Source organism: Cyrtonyx montezumae, unplaced genomic scaffold (assembly GCF_038088225.1).
Source record: "Cyrtonyx montezumae isolate F1298 unplaced genomic scaffold, pur_monq_1.0 scaffold_8, whole genome shotgun sequence".
NCBI classification, from domain to species: Eukaryota; Metazoa; Chordata; class Aves; order Galliformes; family Odontophoridae; genus Cyrtonyx; species Cyrtonyx montezumae.
Genome location: NW_027072089.1, coordinates 80136065 through 80149029, shown reverse-complemented (window position 1 = coordinate 80149029; position 12965 = coordinate 80136065). Strand labels below are relative to the sequence as shown.

General features: G+C 45.9%; 1 protein-coding gene and 1 long non-coding RNA gene across 3 annotated transcripts in view; one reads left to right on the top strand and one right to left on the bottom strand.

Moving 5' to 3' along the window:
- RREB1 (ras responsive element binding protein 1) overlaps window positions 1-12965 on the bottom strand; it is a 116862-nt gene that overhangs the window by 83116 nt on the left and 20781 nt on the right. The window lies entirely within an intron of this gene.
- On the top strand, window positions 3933-8711 carry LOC136058996 (uncharacterized). Its single transcript, XR_010623173.1, has 3 exons — window positions 3933-4169; window positions 4260-5672; window positions 8414-8711. It is a non-coding gene; the product is annotated as an uncharacterized LOC136058996 (long non-coding RNA).

The following is a 12965-nucleotide window of genomic DNA, read 5'->3' as shown; positions in this document are numbered from 1 at the left end:
TGAAATTAGAAAGCTGACTAAGCTCTCTACAAACTGGTCTGGTCAGTCCCAGACACCCCCATCCCAAACCAGTGAAAGCTGACAGCTTGACATCCTCTCAAAATGTGAAATGAAGTCTTGAACTACAATGGTGGAAATGCCGGCAAATATTAGGGATACCGTTTCCCTCAAGTCCAGTTGCTGTCCTAGCCCTTCATCCCAGAAGTCAAGAGAGATATTCAGCACATTTCTGGATTTGCTGACTTTAAATCCACTGGACAAACTCTATTCCTGGTTGTTCACAAGTCAAAAAATGTTTGCTTGAAAAGCAAAGTAGAAAAAAGCTGCATTTCTCACACAATCACTCCATTCTAAGAGACACAGCTTTAGCACTTCCAGTTTCCCATCTCACTAAGTGTCTTGCAATACTTGTTTTTGTAATCATTTTCCATGCTGTCTACACAAAAAGCGATCTCAGAAGCCAGAATAACTACATTCCTTACACATGGACCCTTTCCAGACTCATCCCAATACTTTCTGTGCTTAAGGTCCTATACATTCATGAGCACAGATCATTACAGGCCCAACAGTTAAATCATTTTCAAGTTGCCCTAATTTTGAAGCTACACGTATTTTCAACTTCTCTGTCCCTGCTGTTCCCATAACTCTTTAAGGAAGTTAGACTGCCTCCCAAATTCTCTCAGTTCACTGCTGCAACGATGGCACTTCAGCATCCTGACTTGCCCTCTGATAAGCCACTGAGCCAGTTTGCATTTCCGTGCACAGAGGGGGCAATTTGCATTAAGTACTACACACACAGCATCTTTCTTTCCAAGAATTTTTGGGTAAGAAGCCACTTGTTTTCCAGCTTTTTCTTTTCATCTCTTTCAGGACAGGGTTACCTCTTCCTGCTCTTTCCTCACCACCTCCATGACAAGTCCATGGCAGGAGGGGACAGGGACCCAACCACCACTGGTGGGACATACAATCATTCTAAACTCCTGTCTCTCTTAGTCTCTCCACAAGATCTTGCCCTGCTGACCAGGCGCCATGTTCAGCTCACTGTGGTACTTGCATTTCTTTGACCCAATGGATGAATTATCACTGAGCATCACTGGCAGCTGCATGAATCCCCTTCTCTTCCTCCAGCTACACTACTACTGTGCTGGGGCTCAACAGTGCAAAGAGTGCAGAGTTAGTTACAACAGAAAGTAAACAGGTGGTCACTTCCTGAGGTCAAAGCGTACCTGCAAATGCAGGTTCACAATGCAATGCACAAATATTTATTTTCTCTGCGTACTCTTACATCCTCTCTCTTGGAAAGCTTTAGTTTTTTTGGTGCTTTTTTTTTTTTTTTTTTTTTAAAGGAAGAAAAGAAAGAACAAAAATCCCCAGTTCTTCCAGTTTCCTCCAAATCCTCCAATACTCCCTTTGTGTGCTCAGGTCCCTGAAAGCTGCCAGAAACAGCCAAAGGATGGGGGATGAAGGAAGTTTTCTGTGATTAATCCTGCTTTCAAAAGGCTTTAGAAGTAACTATGATCAAACAGATGCTGCAACGCATTGCTCAAATCAATATGAAAACTCAGAATGGAAACTATTTTAGCAATCACTACAGCTTTGCATTTTCTATTTATTTACAGATTTGACAGTAAAGAATGAATGGGGTCCCACAGAATCAAACGACTTTTCAACTTCAGCATACAATTTCACACCGATTGGTATCTTTGCATCTTTTTTGTATATTTGTATCACAGACTCAATGGCACAAACACGAGGATGCACACCTGCAAGGTTCGTAATCATGCCTTTGCTAAACAATCCAACAAAAGGATGCCTACTTTCAGTATATAGTTCCATTCATTTGCAACCTGTTATATGGATATCACATGACTCAGGATACAAAAGGAGACATGCTTTTTCCCGCGTCAGATGTAGTAAATCTGTGGTAGTCAACACGAAACACCATCAGAGACACAAGAATTAGGCCTTTGGGATGGTACAGTACACTCTCCTGCACGGTTAAGTCTGATGAGCTTGGTGAATCACAGCTCTTAGCCAAGTGCTTTTTCATACTAACTCATCCACAGAGTAGAGACGATTAATCACCATTTATTACTCACCTTCTGGCAACACCCACTCTTAGCTAGGCACCGTCCAGACACATCAGGAAGACGGTCCTCATCTGAAGGGTCTGTCACAAAAGGGAGCCATTTCTGAGTCCCGATCCCGACAGGCACAGCTACCAGGATCTGCCAGAACAAAGCTGCTCACAGGATACCTTAAACACGAACACAATTCTTTCAAGAAGTGACAAGTCTGGTAGTAAATACACCAGCTGTGCCTACTTTTCACTGCCTGCCAACCCCCACTGGAGTTGCAGTACAAATGATTCTTATGAAAGGACGCTGCTGAAGAAATATGGAGAATCTTCACAGACTAGCACAGCAGTTCAACGATCAGAGCCCATCACTTGGTTACAGTACATAGGAAAGTTGTTATTCTCTTCTTCTGCAGCATTAGTAACTTCTCAAACAAAGAAGCCTGATTGAGGCAGACAGTGAGGGGCTTATCAGCTTAGGAAATGGGAAGGATCGTCCAATTAACTGCCAAGCAGTCAGACATAATTCACTCTGACGAGGCCAATGAGAGACGAGTCAGAGAAATGCATGTCCTGTCCATTTACGTAACACCTAAACATTCCCCCACTGCAAACTCTTCTGCGAGCTAAATAAGGAGAAGGCCACCAGGGGAAAACCTCCCTGTTCCCACCTGCAGCTAACTGGCACTCTCTCTGACCGAGAAACCATCTCCGATGTACGAAGCATCATCAGGCACTAAGTTGCTGGAGCCAGGCGCTAAGAGCTGCCACTGGGCAGGGACAGAAAGCCCTGTGCAAGGTTACCTGGGGTCCTCACTACTGCAGTCATCTCACAGTCCAGGGAAAGAAGCAGAAAGCACAGAAAGGCAAACAAAACCTACCCCAGTCTAGGTTGACAGGCTTCATCTCCTTTTCCCAAACCACTTCAGGAGGAGTCAGAACAACACTAAAGTCATTTCACAATGTTAAGAAAAAAGAAACAAAGCAGAAGGCAATCCATATGTAACAGCTGATGAAGAAAGCTGTGAATGCAGCCTGAGTGCTGCTTCTCACATTCTCTGCTGTGCTGAGTACGCTGCCGGCACCAGGTAAGCAAAAGGAGGGCACAGAGAAAGAGGAAGGGGAGAAATTCCTTGAAAGATGCTAGAACGAAAAGAGAAAGCTCCCAATGGATCGTAGCTTAAGCATCACCTAGGAGGCAACAGGTATCTGAAACACAGAGGGAGAAAGGAAAAAGCCTCAAAAGGAGTCCCTGAACCATGATTCATAAATATGAGCCTTGTATGACATTTAAGGCAAAAGCAGCATCTTCACTCTGCAACAACACACGCACAGGACTCGGCCCATCCTTTGATAACTCCCATGTAACCCCTGTCATTTCTCAAAGTGCCAGACTTGAGGCTGTTGTGATCTGAAACACGTGTCATGCACTATGGGCAAAAAAAGTCACTGGTGGGACGTATTTACATTACACATGCTGGCATCCTATTTGCCAGCTGGTTACCAGGAGCGAAGGAATCTGTGTGGTACCAGTGAAGTCGCCTTGCAGCAGGGTGTTACAACAAGCACAAGCTGAGCTATATATGGTATGTTTACTGAAAGACTAGGCATAAACATGTTACAGAAGGACTGATGTTGCGCATCGGACACCGAGCTCACTGCTCAGAAAGTACTCTGTCACATAGCCTCGTGCTCCTGGCCACGGGTGGCAGTGAAACCTCTAGAAAACAGGAACAGGTTATACTCCGAGTAATGATTAACTGCGGGGAGTATCAGCCCAGCCAACTCCACCCGCCCGCACTCTCCATCTCCTCTTTGCAACCCCCAGTGCTTCAGGACGGCAAGGCAGCCAGGCGGAGGGCACGATGCGCAGTCGGGAGCGTGCTGTGCTGTGCACATGGGATGATGGGCACAGACAAATGCACCCACTCCTTCAGAAACAGCTGGCAGCAAGCGAACGAGTGCTGCAGCTCCCCGCCTGCCGGCGATCCAGCCGAGCCCGCAAAGGCCTATTTCATAACAGGGGGGAGAAAAATCCTGAAAGGGCAGAGGGAGGAGGGTGGACTAAAGATGCCTCAAAGCGCAGGAGAAGGTTCGTATCTGGCTTCAGAGTCCTGCCTAACCTGTTCTATGGTATGTTCCGTTTAACTCTCGTTTTGTTGGTTTGCTTTTCTGTTGGCAGCTGGAGCCAAGCTGCAGCCCCTTCTCTGCTCCAACACCTTTCACACCCTGTCACGCTCCAGCACAAACACCAGCCCACGGGAAGGGGATGCCAGAAAACAAAATGCTGAGCCTGACACAAGCTGATCCTGGACATACAGCTTCTTTATGACAGGGAACAGGAGCAACCTGACCAACCCTGCAACACCGCCAGCCCACCGGAGCCTGTTCATCACTGCTCCTGTAGCACCTCAAAAATAAAAACTATGCAAAGCGATAAGGGGGTGGGGAAGCAAAGCAGAGAAAACCCCAAACCACACGCTCAGAAGTCAGCATGCCCTGAAAATCTAACCAGAGCTGGTGTGGGGGTGGCAGCACCAGGAGACGCTCTCACCACTGCAGCAAATTTATGTTTTCATTGTGTGCAGTACCCACAGGGTTAATGGACAGCCCAAAGATCAGCCATCTACCTGCTAAGCAACACAGGCATCAACTCAAAGCTCTGCAGGGGGTTTGACACGGGCTGAACGCTTTCTGACCGATGGCAAGAACGTGGGCTTGCTCAGTAGCCATTTTAAGCAACAGATGCATTCACTGCAGGAGCACAGGAACAAAAGAACCAGGGGCAAAAACATGGGTCAGAAACATGGACCCCTAAAAGCTCAGCAGCATATGCACAGCTCAATCGCAGCAGCAGCATGCGTGAATGCACTGAAGGAAACCAATGAAGAAGAGAGATGATTAAACGACCTTCAGAGCACAGCAAATCCCTCAGAGCAGTGAGTGCTGGGCACAAGAAACGTCCTGGTTTCCAGTCAGTAGTTTCACATGTTTTCCAGGGAGCTCTCGTGCTGTGGGAAATATTTCTGCGTGCATTGAAAGTAAGCCTGCAACATCCCCTTCCACTCCCACAGCAAGTATGCAATCCATAAAAGATTAAAGTGCTGCAGACATATGCTTCGGCTAAGACTTTTCTTTTTTCTTCTTTTAATCATATCAACAGTTTAGCACTTGCTGCATTTTATCAGGCTCTTTTGCCATCCCTTTTTAAGGCAGTAAGGGGCAAGGGGAAGAGATGGAGTGCAAGTGCGTGAGCCGCAGGCAGCCTGTAATTCAAACACTGCTTTACAGGTGTGTTTACTACACAGCTTGTCTCTGGGGGCTTTTCAGGCCAGGACAGCCTTTGTCTCTGCGCACTGTGCACTTGCCAGCTCCTAACAAATGAGCAGTCACACAGAGGAGCAGATCTGCATCCTTCTACGGGGTCCACCAAGAAGCTGAGACATGGAGATGTGCCTGAGAAGTTCCCCACCAGTTACTAGAAACCCACTGGATCTATCCCTTTGGTCACGCGAGCGCCTGAAGCCTGCTGCAATTCTCAACTGTGCTGCAGTCACATGAAAGAGAATTGCCTCCTCCCACCCGCATCCCGTGGGTAACATTACGTGAGCAGTGCATACACAGAGGAACACTGTGAGGGTGGGCTGTGAAGTTGTACATACTTCTTTTTGGTGGGGGGATTATTATGTTTCCGGCAAGCCTGCCCAATGCTAACGGGAATCCAAAAGAAGGTGAGGTGGGGAATCATCTTCTGCACTACCACCTTCTTACAAGTGGGTGCTACTAGTTTCCCCTGCTTACTAAATACAGTGAAGAAGGAGCAGAGGAAGGATTTCAACATAGTACAAGCAGGTGAGTTCTGAGGTGGTGGGGCTGCTTTGGAAGTGTTCTTGTATGTTGGAGGCACTCAACAGGTAAGCGAGCAGAGAGATGAGAAGAGGGCACTGTGCTTCTAAGGAGAATTGCCAAGCACTGAGACAGAGGCAGCAAGCCGAGTGAGTGGACTGAGCTGTGATTTAGATGCTGGGGCCAGAGCCTCACACAGCCTCCTGTGTGGCTGCGATGAAGCTTGTTGCCACGCAGCCCCTCCAGCTACCCCAGTCACAGTACAGCAAAGGGCCGGGCTACACTGACCTTAGGCAGGGAGTAATTGGGGAGAGCAGCAAAGAGAAGCGCCCGGTTTCACATCAGATGCCATTGCCTAGACATAAGTAAAGCACACAAGTGAAGCACAAGTCTCTATATCTATACACAGTCCCCAGCAAAATAAGAAACGGGGTGGGAGGGGAAATACAGCAGCCTGATGAAACAGAGCAAACATAAATAAGCACATAAACATTTAGTGTGCTAAATGCACTTCCACTGAAGTTATGACTGAGAGTGCCCCGATAACACAACTACATCTGTAACGTTACGCTCTGTATCCTTTTCATAAAACATTTAAAAACTTGTTTTTGCCTTGGTCCGCCTACACAAAATAAGGAAGAAATATCACTCATCAGGAACTCCCTAAGAAAAATAAGCCTTCGAACGGCAGTGCACAGTCACTGAGCAACACGTATTTCTGCAAAACCACTGCTCTTTATACATTTTGCATTCGAAAGCTGCAAGACTCACACGCGCACACACAAAAGACAGACAGACGGCTGCTGTGGACAAAATGGTGCCATTTAACACAAAAATCTGTTTTATGCACAGACTGGCTGTAGTGCATGCTGGTCCAAAGCAGAGTGGGATGCAGCCAGTTATATCGAACAGTTGTGCCCTCAGCAACAAACGGTGCATTCATAAAGCTGGGAAAGCCTCCGTCTAGGGGCTTTAAGCTCTGCAAAGGAAACAATTGGTTGCAGACATTTTCTGAGCGAGGGGATGGTAAAAAGAGGTTGACAGGGAGAAGTATGATCTACCGGAAAGTTATGTGCAGAAGAAGCATCAAAATACAAGGAATAAGACAAACTGCCACTGAGCTACCTTTGTACCCTGACTGTGTTAGCTAGCATGTAACAAATAAGCACTGTCACCTGAAAAAGACAAGTGCTTGGAAAACACTTGGCCAGTCAAGAGTGCCAAAGAAAAGGAAGAAGAGAAAGACCAGTCCTCTTGTAGAACACTGGCCCATGAAGACGCGACAGACATCACGCAGGCTGCAGCACACAAAGCCACATCTGACAGCTTCACACAAGTCTTACCCTCGCCTTTATTAGCTATGCCACCTCCACACTGGTAACGAAAAGCCAACATCTGGTGCTAGCTAAATGTCAGCACAGACAATCCCTTTAATAAAAATTTCAAGAGTCTGCGTCCTAAGGAGGAAGTTGCTAGTGCTTTGAATGTAGGACCCACCACCAGAGCTGCAAGGCTGAAACAAACAAGGTTCTTTGGCAGGGGAACTTTGCAGGGCCCCCTGCCACCTCATCATGGCCCCATGCGGCCCACCTAGAGGATGCACCCAGACAACAACCCACACTTGGTGTATATCAACAAGCCACAGGATGGAGAAACCCCACCAGGGTGGCAGCCCTGACCAGGCTCCTACAGGAACATACACCTTACACTTCCCACTTCACAACACTCCTGGCCAGAGGGCTGCCAGACGCGGGCTCTGGGTGTACTCCCGAAGTCCCAGAATATTCCTTGGGTACAGACAGGGCCTGTGAGTGCACAGGTCCTGCTGCAGAGTAGGGCAGAAGCAAACATAAAAGTATTCCTAAATTGAAAAGTACCTAATAAATACATACAACCTCTTTTCTACTGAGACTGGCCGCTAAAAAACAACCCAAAATCACAGATCGCAACTGAAGTTCAGTGGGAAGGCCAATGAGAGTTTCTTTAAGAGGAGAAATGAGCTGAGGCCTGCCATCACACTGATAAAAAATGAGAAACGTCTCACCCATCACTCTTGGCTGCCCCAAGGCTATGGTGAGGCATCTATCATATTTTCTGTGAGCATTTGCACAGCACCGAGTGCAAATGTCTCACGTCTTACTGGAAGACAAAAGTTTTGTAGTAAGTTGAACCTGAGCATGGTTGTTACAGGGTAAAGAGATGTCTTTCCCACCCCTGAAAGGCTCAGTTAAAGGACAGACCACAGAAAGTTTGGGTTAAAGGTTGACAGAGTGAGTCCCTGCATGATACTACCCAAAGGACACTGTACATCAGGGATTTAAGAGAATGCACTGGAGACTCTGCGAGGGTATCTAGGAAGGGACATGTGTAATTCTTCCTGCCCACAGTGTACCTGACCATTCTTTGAGATCCTTTCATGAAACAGGACTGTGGCACTGACAATACATGTGTTTTTCCACAGAACATTTTTTTTTCTTTTTCTAAAAACAGGATGAGTGGTTCATCAAGAGCAAGCCCTTCCTGTGCCTCTGCGATACGAGCAGACAAAACCTCTGAGTCTGTTGGAAACGAGGAACAAAAGCCGGGAGCACACCCAGCCAGCTACAGCAGAGAAAACTGAGTGGGCTTTCTGCAGGGTATCAAGGCACCAGAGATGAATGGTAATGCCTTGGTTTACCAACTGAGAATTGTAAATAATTGCTTCTGCAATAAACATTGTGCTGTATTTGCATAAATAATCTCAATAAAACTGCCAGTCCATTAGTGCTCATTATCAGTTGAGGACCTACAGCAGCTACGTAGCTGCAAATGTCTTGCAGAGGCATTAAAGCAATCTAAAAATTGTCTTTCCTGCTTTACTCCTCAAAAAATTTCCAGACAAGGCAAAAGTTCACACACGTTCCATTAAATATATTTTAGAATTCAATTCATAGATCATGGAAACATTAAGGTTGGAAAAGTCCACTAAGATGACCTAGTCCAACCATTAACCCAACCCATCACCATCATACCCACTAACCATGGCTCTTGGTGCTACATCCACGTGTTTCTTGGACATCTCTAGTGACAGTGACTCAACCACCTCCCAGGGCAGCTTGTGTCAGCACCTCACCACTCCTTCTTCCTGATATCCAACCTGAACCTTCCCTGGCCATCACCTCACATCCTATCACTGTGACCTAAAAAAAGAGGCTGACCTCCACCTCACGACAATCTCCTTTCAGGGAACTGTACAGAGTGATAAGGTCTCCCCTGAGCATCCTCTTCTCCAGCCTAAACAATCCCAGCTCCCTCAGCTGCTCCCTATAAGCCTTGTACTCCAGACCCCTCACAGCCCTTCTCTGGACACACTCCAGGGCCTCAATGTGGTCTTTCTTGTAGTGAGGGGCCCAAAACCGAACACAGTACTTGAAATGCAGCCTCACCAGTGCTGAGTACAGGGGGGACAATCACCTTGCACATACAATTCAGTTTCTCTTCACAGACTTTCACAAAAGCTGCCAGTACCACACACGACCTGCTTATTAAGAAAGGAAGGGAGAGTTTTTGTGCTATTCGGAAAGGGAGAAGAAAACACCTGGAAAGCTGTGAAAGAACATCAGTGGAGTTAAAAAGAAAATTACATACCAGCCTCCTGAAAAAACGTGAAACTCTTTAAGGGAATTTTGAGAACAGGAGACAAATAAAGAATTTCTCAATTTTAAAAAACATCTTCAATCTGAACACTGAGTCACAGGATACAAGTGTCCACATCACCTTATAAAAGAAAAATAAAAAAGAAATCCTGCCTTAAATGTGTCACTTTAAGCTGCTGTTTACTTTGTAGTGGTTTGCTGAAATCCCACAAATATTTAAGACCAAAACCACAGTCCATATTTTATATTTAGATGAACGAGAGCATCTCTGAAGAGGCAGCAATTGCAAGCCCTCACCCACAGCTCCTCTCCCTCCATCACCTCTAGTACAGGACAGGTGCGGGACATGGGACACAGGCGGTGAGGCAGCGGTGATCTCCATCCACTGACCTGCCCACCCCGCACCTCCCGACACAAGGCACTGCTAATACCTACAGTTAAAATTAAAAAAAGCAATGGCTACAGACTCCCTTCTTGTCTTCACTCTCTCAGTTGATCCAAGTAGAACGAAGAAAGGATTTGCCTCTCACACCGACGCTCCAGGTAGCAGCCCTGATTGAAATGAGCAGAAAATTCAGGAGAGAAAGGAGCCTGAAGCTTTCTAGTCGGGTGTGCTGAACACCATGAACCTCACACCCCCGCCCCACAGATGCTTAGCTGCTGAATGAGATTCCTCTCGCTTCCTGCACTGAATCATCTGTGTCACCACAAAGATGAGATTTTTAACTGTGCGCACACGTTTCTTATTTGAGGGGCATGCAGCTGAGGGTGTTTCTCAAACTACTGTCAGATCACTCACAGGCGGTTTGGATTTCTTTTGTGTTTGATGTGTCATTTGAGGAAATCCGTGTTTTTCCAGTGAGTACAACCTTGCAATGATTTTATCTTCTAGGAAACGCGCAGGTGAATGCTGCTGCCTCTTTCTTTTGCAAAACGTTATTTGACTGGAGTTAGGAGGGACAGGATACGTTCATTTGCACAATTAAAAATAACTTCAGAATTTGCCAATATGTCAAGAGAAGTGTTTTTCTTCCTCTACTCTGCCCTGCTGAGGCCATATCTGGAGTACTGTGTCCACATCTGGGCTCCTCAGCTCCAGAAAGACAGGGAACCTCTAGAGAGATCCAGTGGAGGGCCACCAAGACAGGGCCTGGAGCATCTCCCGTATCAGGAAAGTCTGGGAGACCTGGAGGAGATTAAGAGGGGATCATATCAATGCTTATCATATCAATGCTAAAAGATAGGAGATGAGTGGATGGGGTCAGGCTCTTTCCAGTGTAGCCCAGTGACACAACAAGGGTCTTCTAATCAGGATGGCTTTGAACAACTCCTTCATGCAGGCAGGGAGGAGAAAAAAATCACAATCTCCTGACACTTGTGAGCACTGCTGAAGTCAGTGCAAGTTTTGAGGACGCTGGGCAGGAGCAGGCCTATATAAAGATATGACAGTGATAGCAGAGATCATACTTTGCTCGGGATTGATCCAGGGCATGAAGAGTTCACAATGCCTTGAGTATGCGCGTAAAGAAAGCTGACATCCTCTGAGGATCCCACTAGAGCACAGAAATACTGATGATGCGCATCTTCCTCGCAGAACGCCCATCTGCCTTCACTCAGACAAAAGCTGAAGGACAAGAACCAGGTTTCTTACACAGACCTACTTTTAACACAAAGTACTGTCAACCTTCTCCACCACGTACTTTAACGAAGGAAAAATCTACCATCCTTTTGACCTTGGACTCGTTCGTTTTCTCTGTCCCGCTCAGTACATGCTCTTTGCTAACCGTTCAGCATGCTGTGAGCCCTGATAAAAGTAGTTAATGTTTACTGAAACCTGTGCATGAACTGTACTAAACCTGATGGAGAGGAAGGCAAAGTTCTGCTAGCAGCATCCGTGACCAATTAAAAAAAGTGGTTTCTTTTTTTCCCCCATAACTTACTCCCCCCGATACTAATCAGATATATCAGTAGATCAGCAGGCAGTATGGGGTGAGCACGCTAAAATGCCTCTATATCCATCCACCTAGATGCTAAAAAGCAAGGTGCTATTCAGAGTATCATAAACGTAGAATGATGGAATCCAAGAACGCACAAAAGCAATGAAAGAACTGACTGCTGGGAGCTTCTCTCTGGAGATATATATATTATTGCCAAATAACCATCTCCCAAAACTGAAAATCCACAAGTCTAGCAGAACTGCTAATGCTCTCTTCCAGTTTTCCTTTTAGGAAGCTGACACATCTTCAATTGAGCAATGTCTCCAAAATATCCTCTGATTTAAACAACTGAAAAAGCAGAATATTCCTACTGAAATGACAACTTACATTTGACCGGTATGTTTGAGAGATCTTACATTCACTGGCATCCTCAGAAGTAACAGGTGTTTCAATGGCTGTATCTTTGTACTATTTATGGATAACATTTTGTAATACAAATCAAACTCACAAATCGCCACTTCTTAGCTAATTGACATTTTCTTTGTTTTCATTCTAATAAACAGCCCAGAGATCAATACCAAAAAGCCCTTTCCTCCTTCCCACCATCTCTAGTGACAGAGGGATGCTCTCAGGTGTTTAAAGCCATTTTAATTTTGTACTAGAGGGCAGCAACAGAGCCACAGTCACCTTGGAAACAAACATCACCCTCTGTTTGCAGAACAAACAATGGTACCTTTTCAGCCAGTATGAGGCAGGCAGGGCAAGGGGCAGCCAAGCAATTCTGGGGCTTACAGGAGCGTTAACATATTGCATTCATTCACTGCGTCAAAAAATAGTTCAGCACAAGAAGCGAGCCTCTCTCCAAGTGGGAGCCTTTGGCTGAAAACCACAGACAAACGCACAAGGCTAAAGAGGTCAGGCACGTCTCCCAAAACAGCAGTGAGGTCTTTCCTCCGATTTTTTTTTTCACTTGCCCTCCTGCTCCCCTTTCTTGTACACACAGAAGTTCGAAAACGCACCTATTTAAACTGAGCCACGAAAAGTCTAGTGTTCAGCTTCCAAGTAGCACTCACTGAAGTTTTCTCAGCATGCCAATATATTTTAGAGAACTATTTACCTGCACTTGTAGTGCTTTGTACCCAGAGCATCAAGAGCCGTTTCCAGAAGCATTTGTGAAGTTAGCAGGAACTGCGGTTATTCAGCATTTCAGACCCTGTGTCTAAGTACTCAAGCAGCTACATACCCCTCATTTTCAAAATCATTCCACTTTCATAGAACCACGGATCCACCTGACTGCTTTAAAAACCAGACAATACACAGCTGGCTTAATAGTAACTTCTGAATGGTTTCCTATCTCCAGGAGATTTTTTTCCCCTGCTGGAAAATAAAACCAAAACAAAACCAAGCCTTTTAACCTACTACGAGCAGGAAAAAGAGCTAGATGTTTAGGGGTTCAAATTTTATCAATTT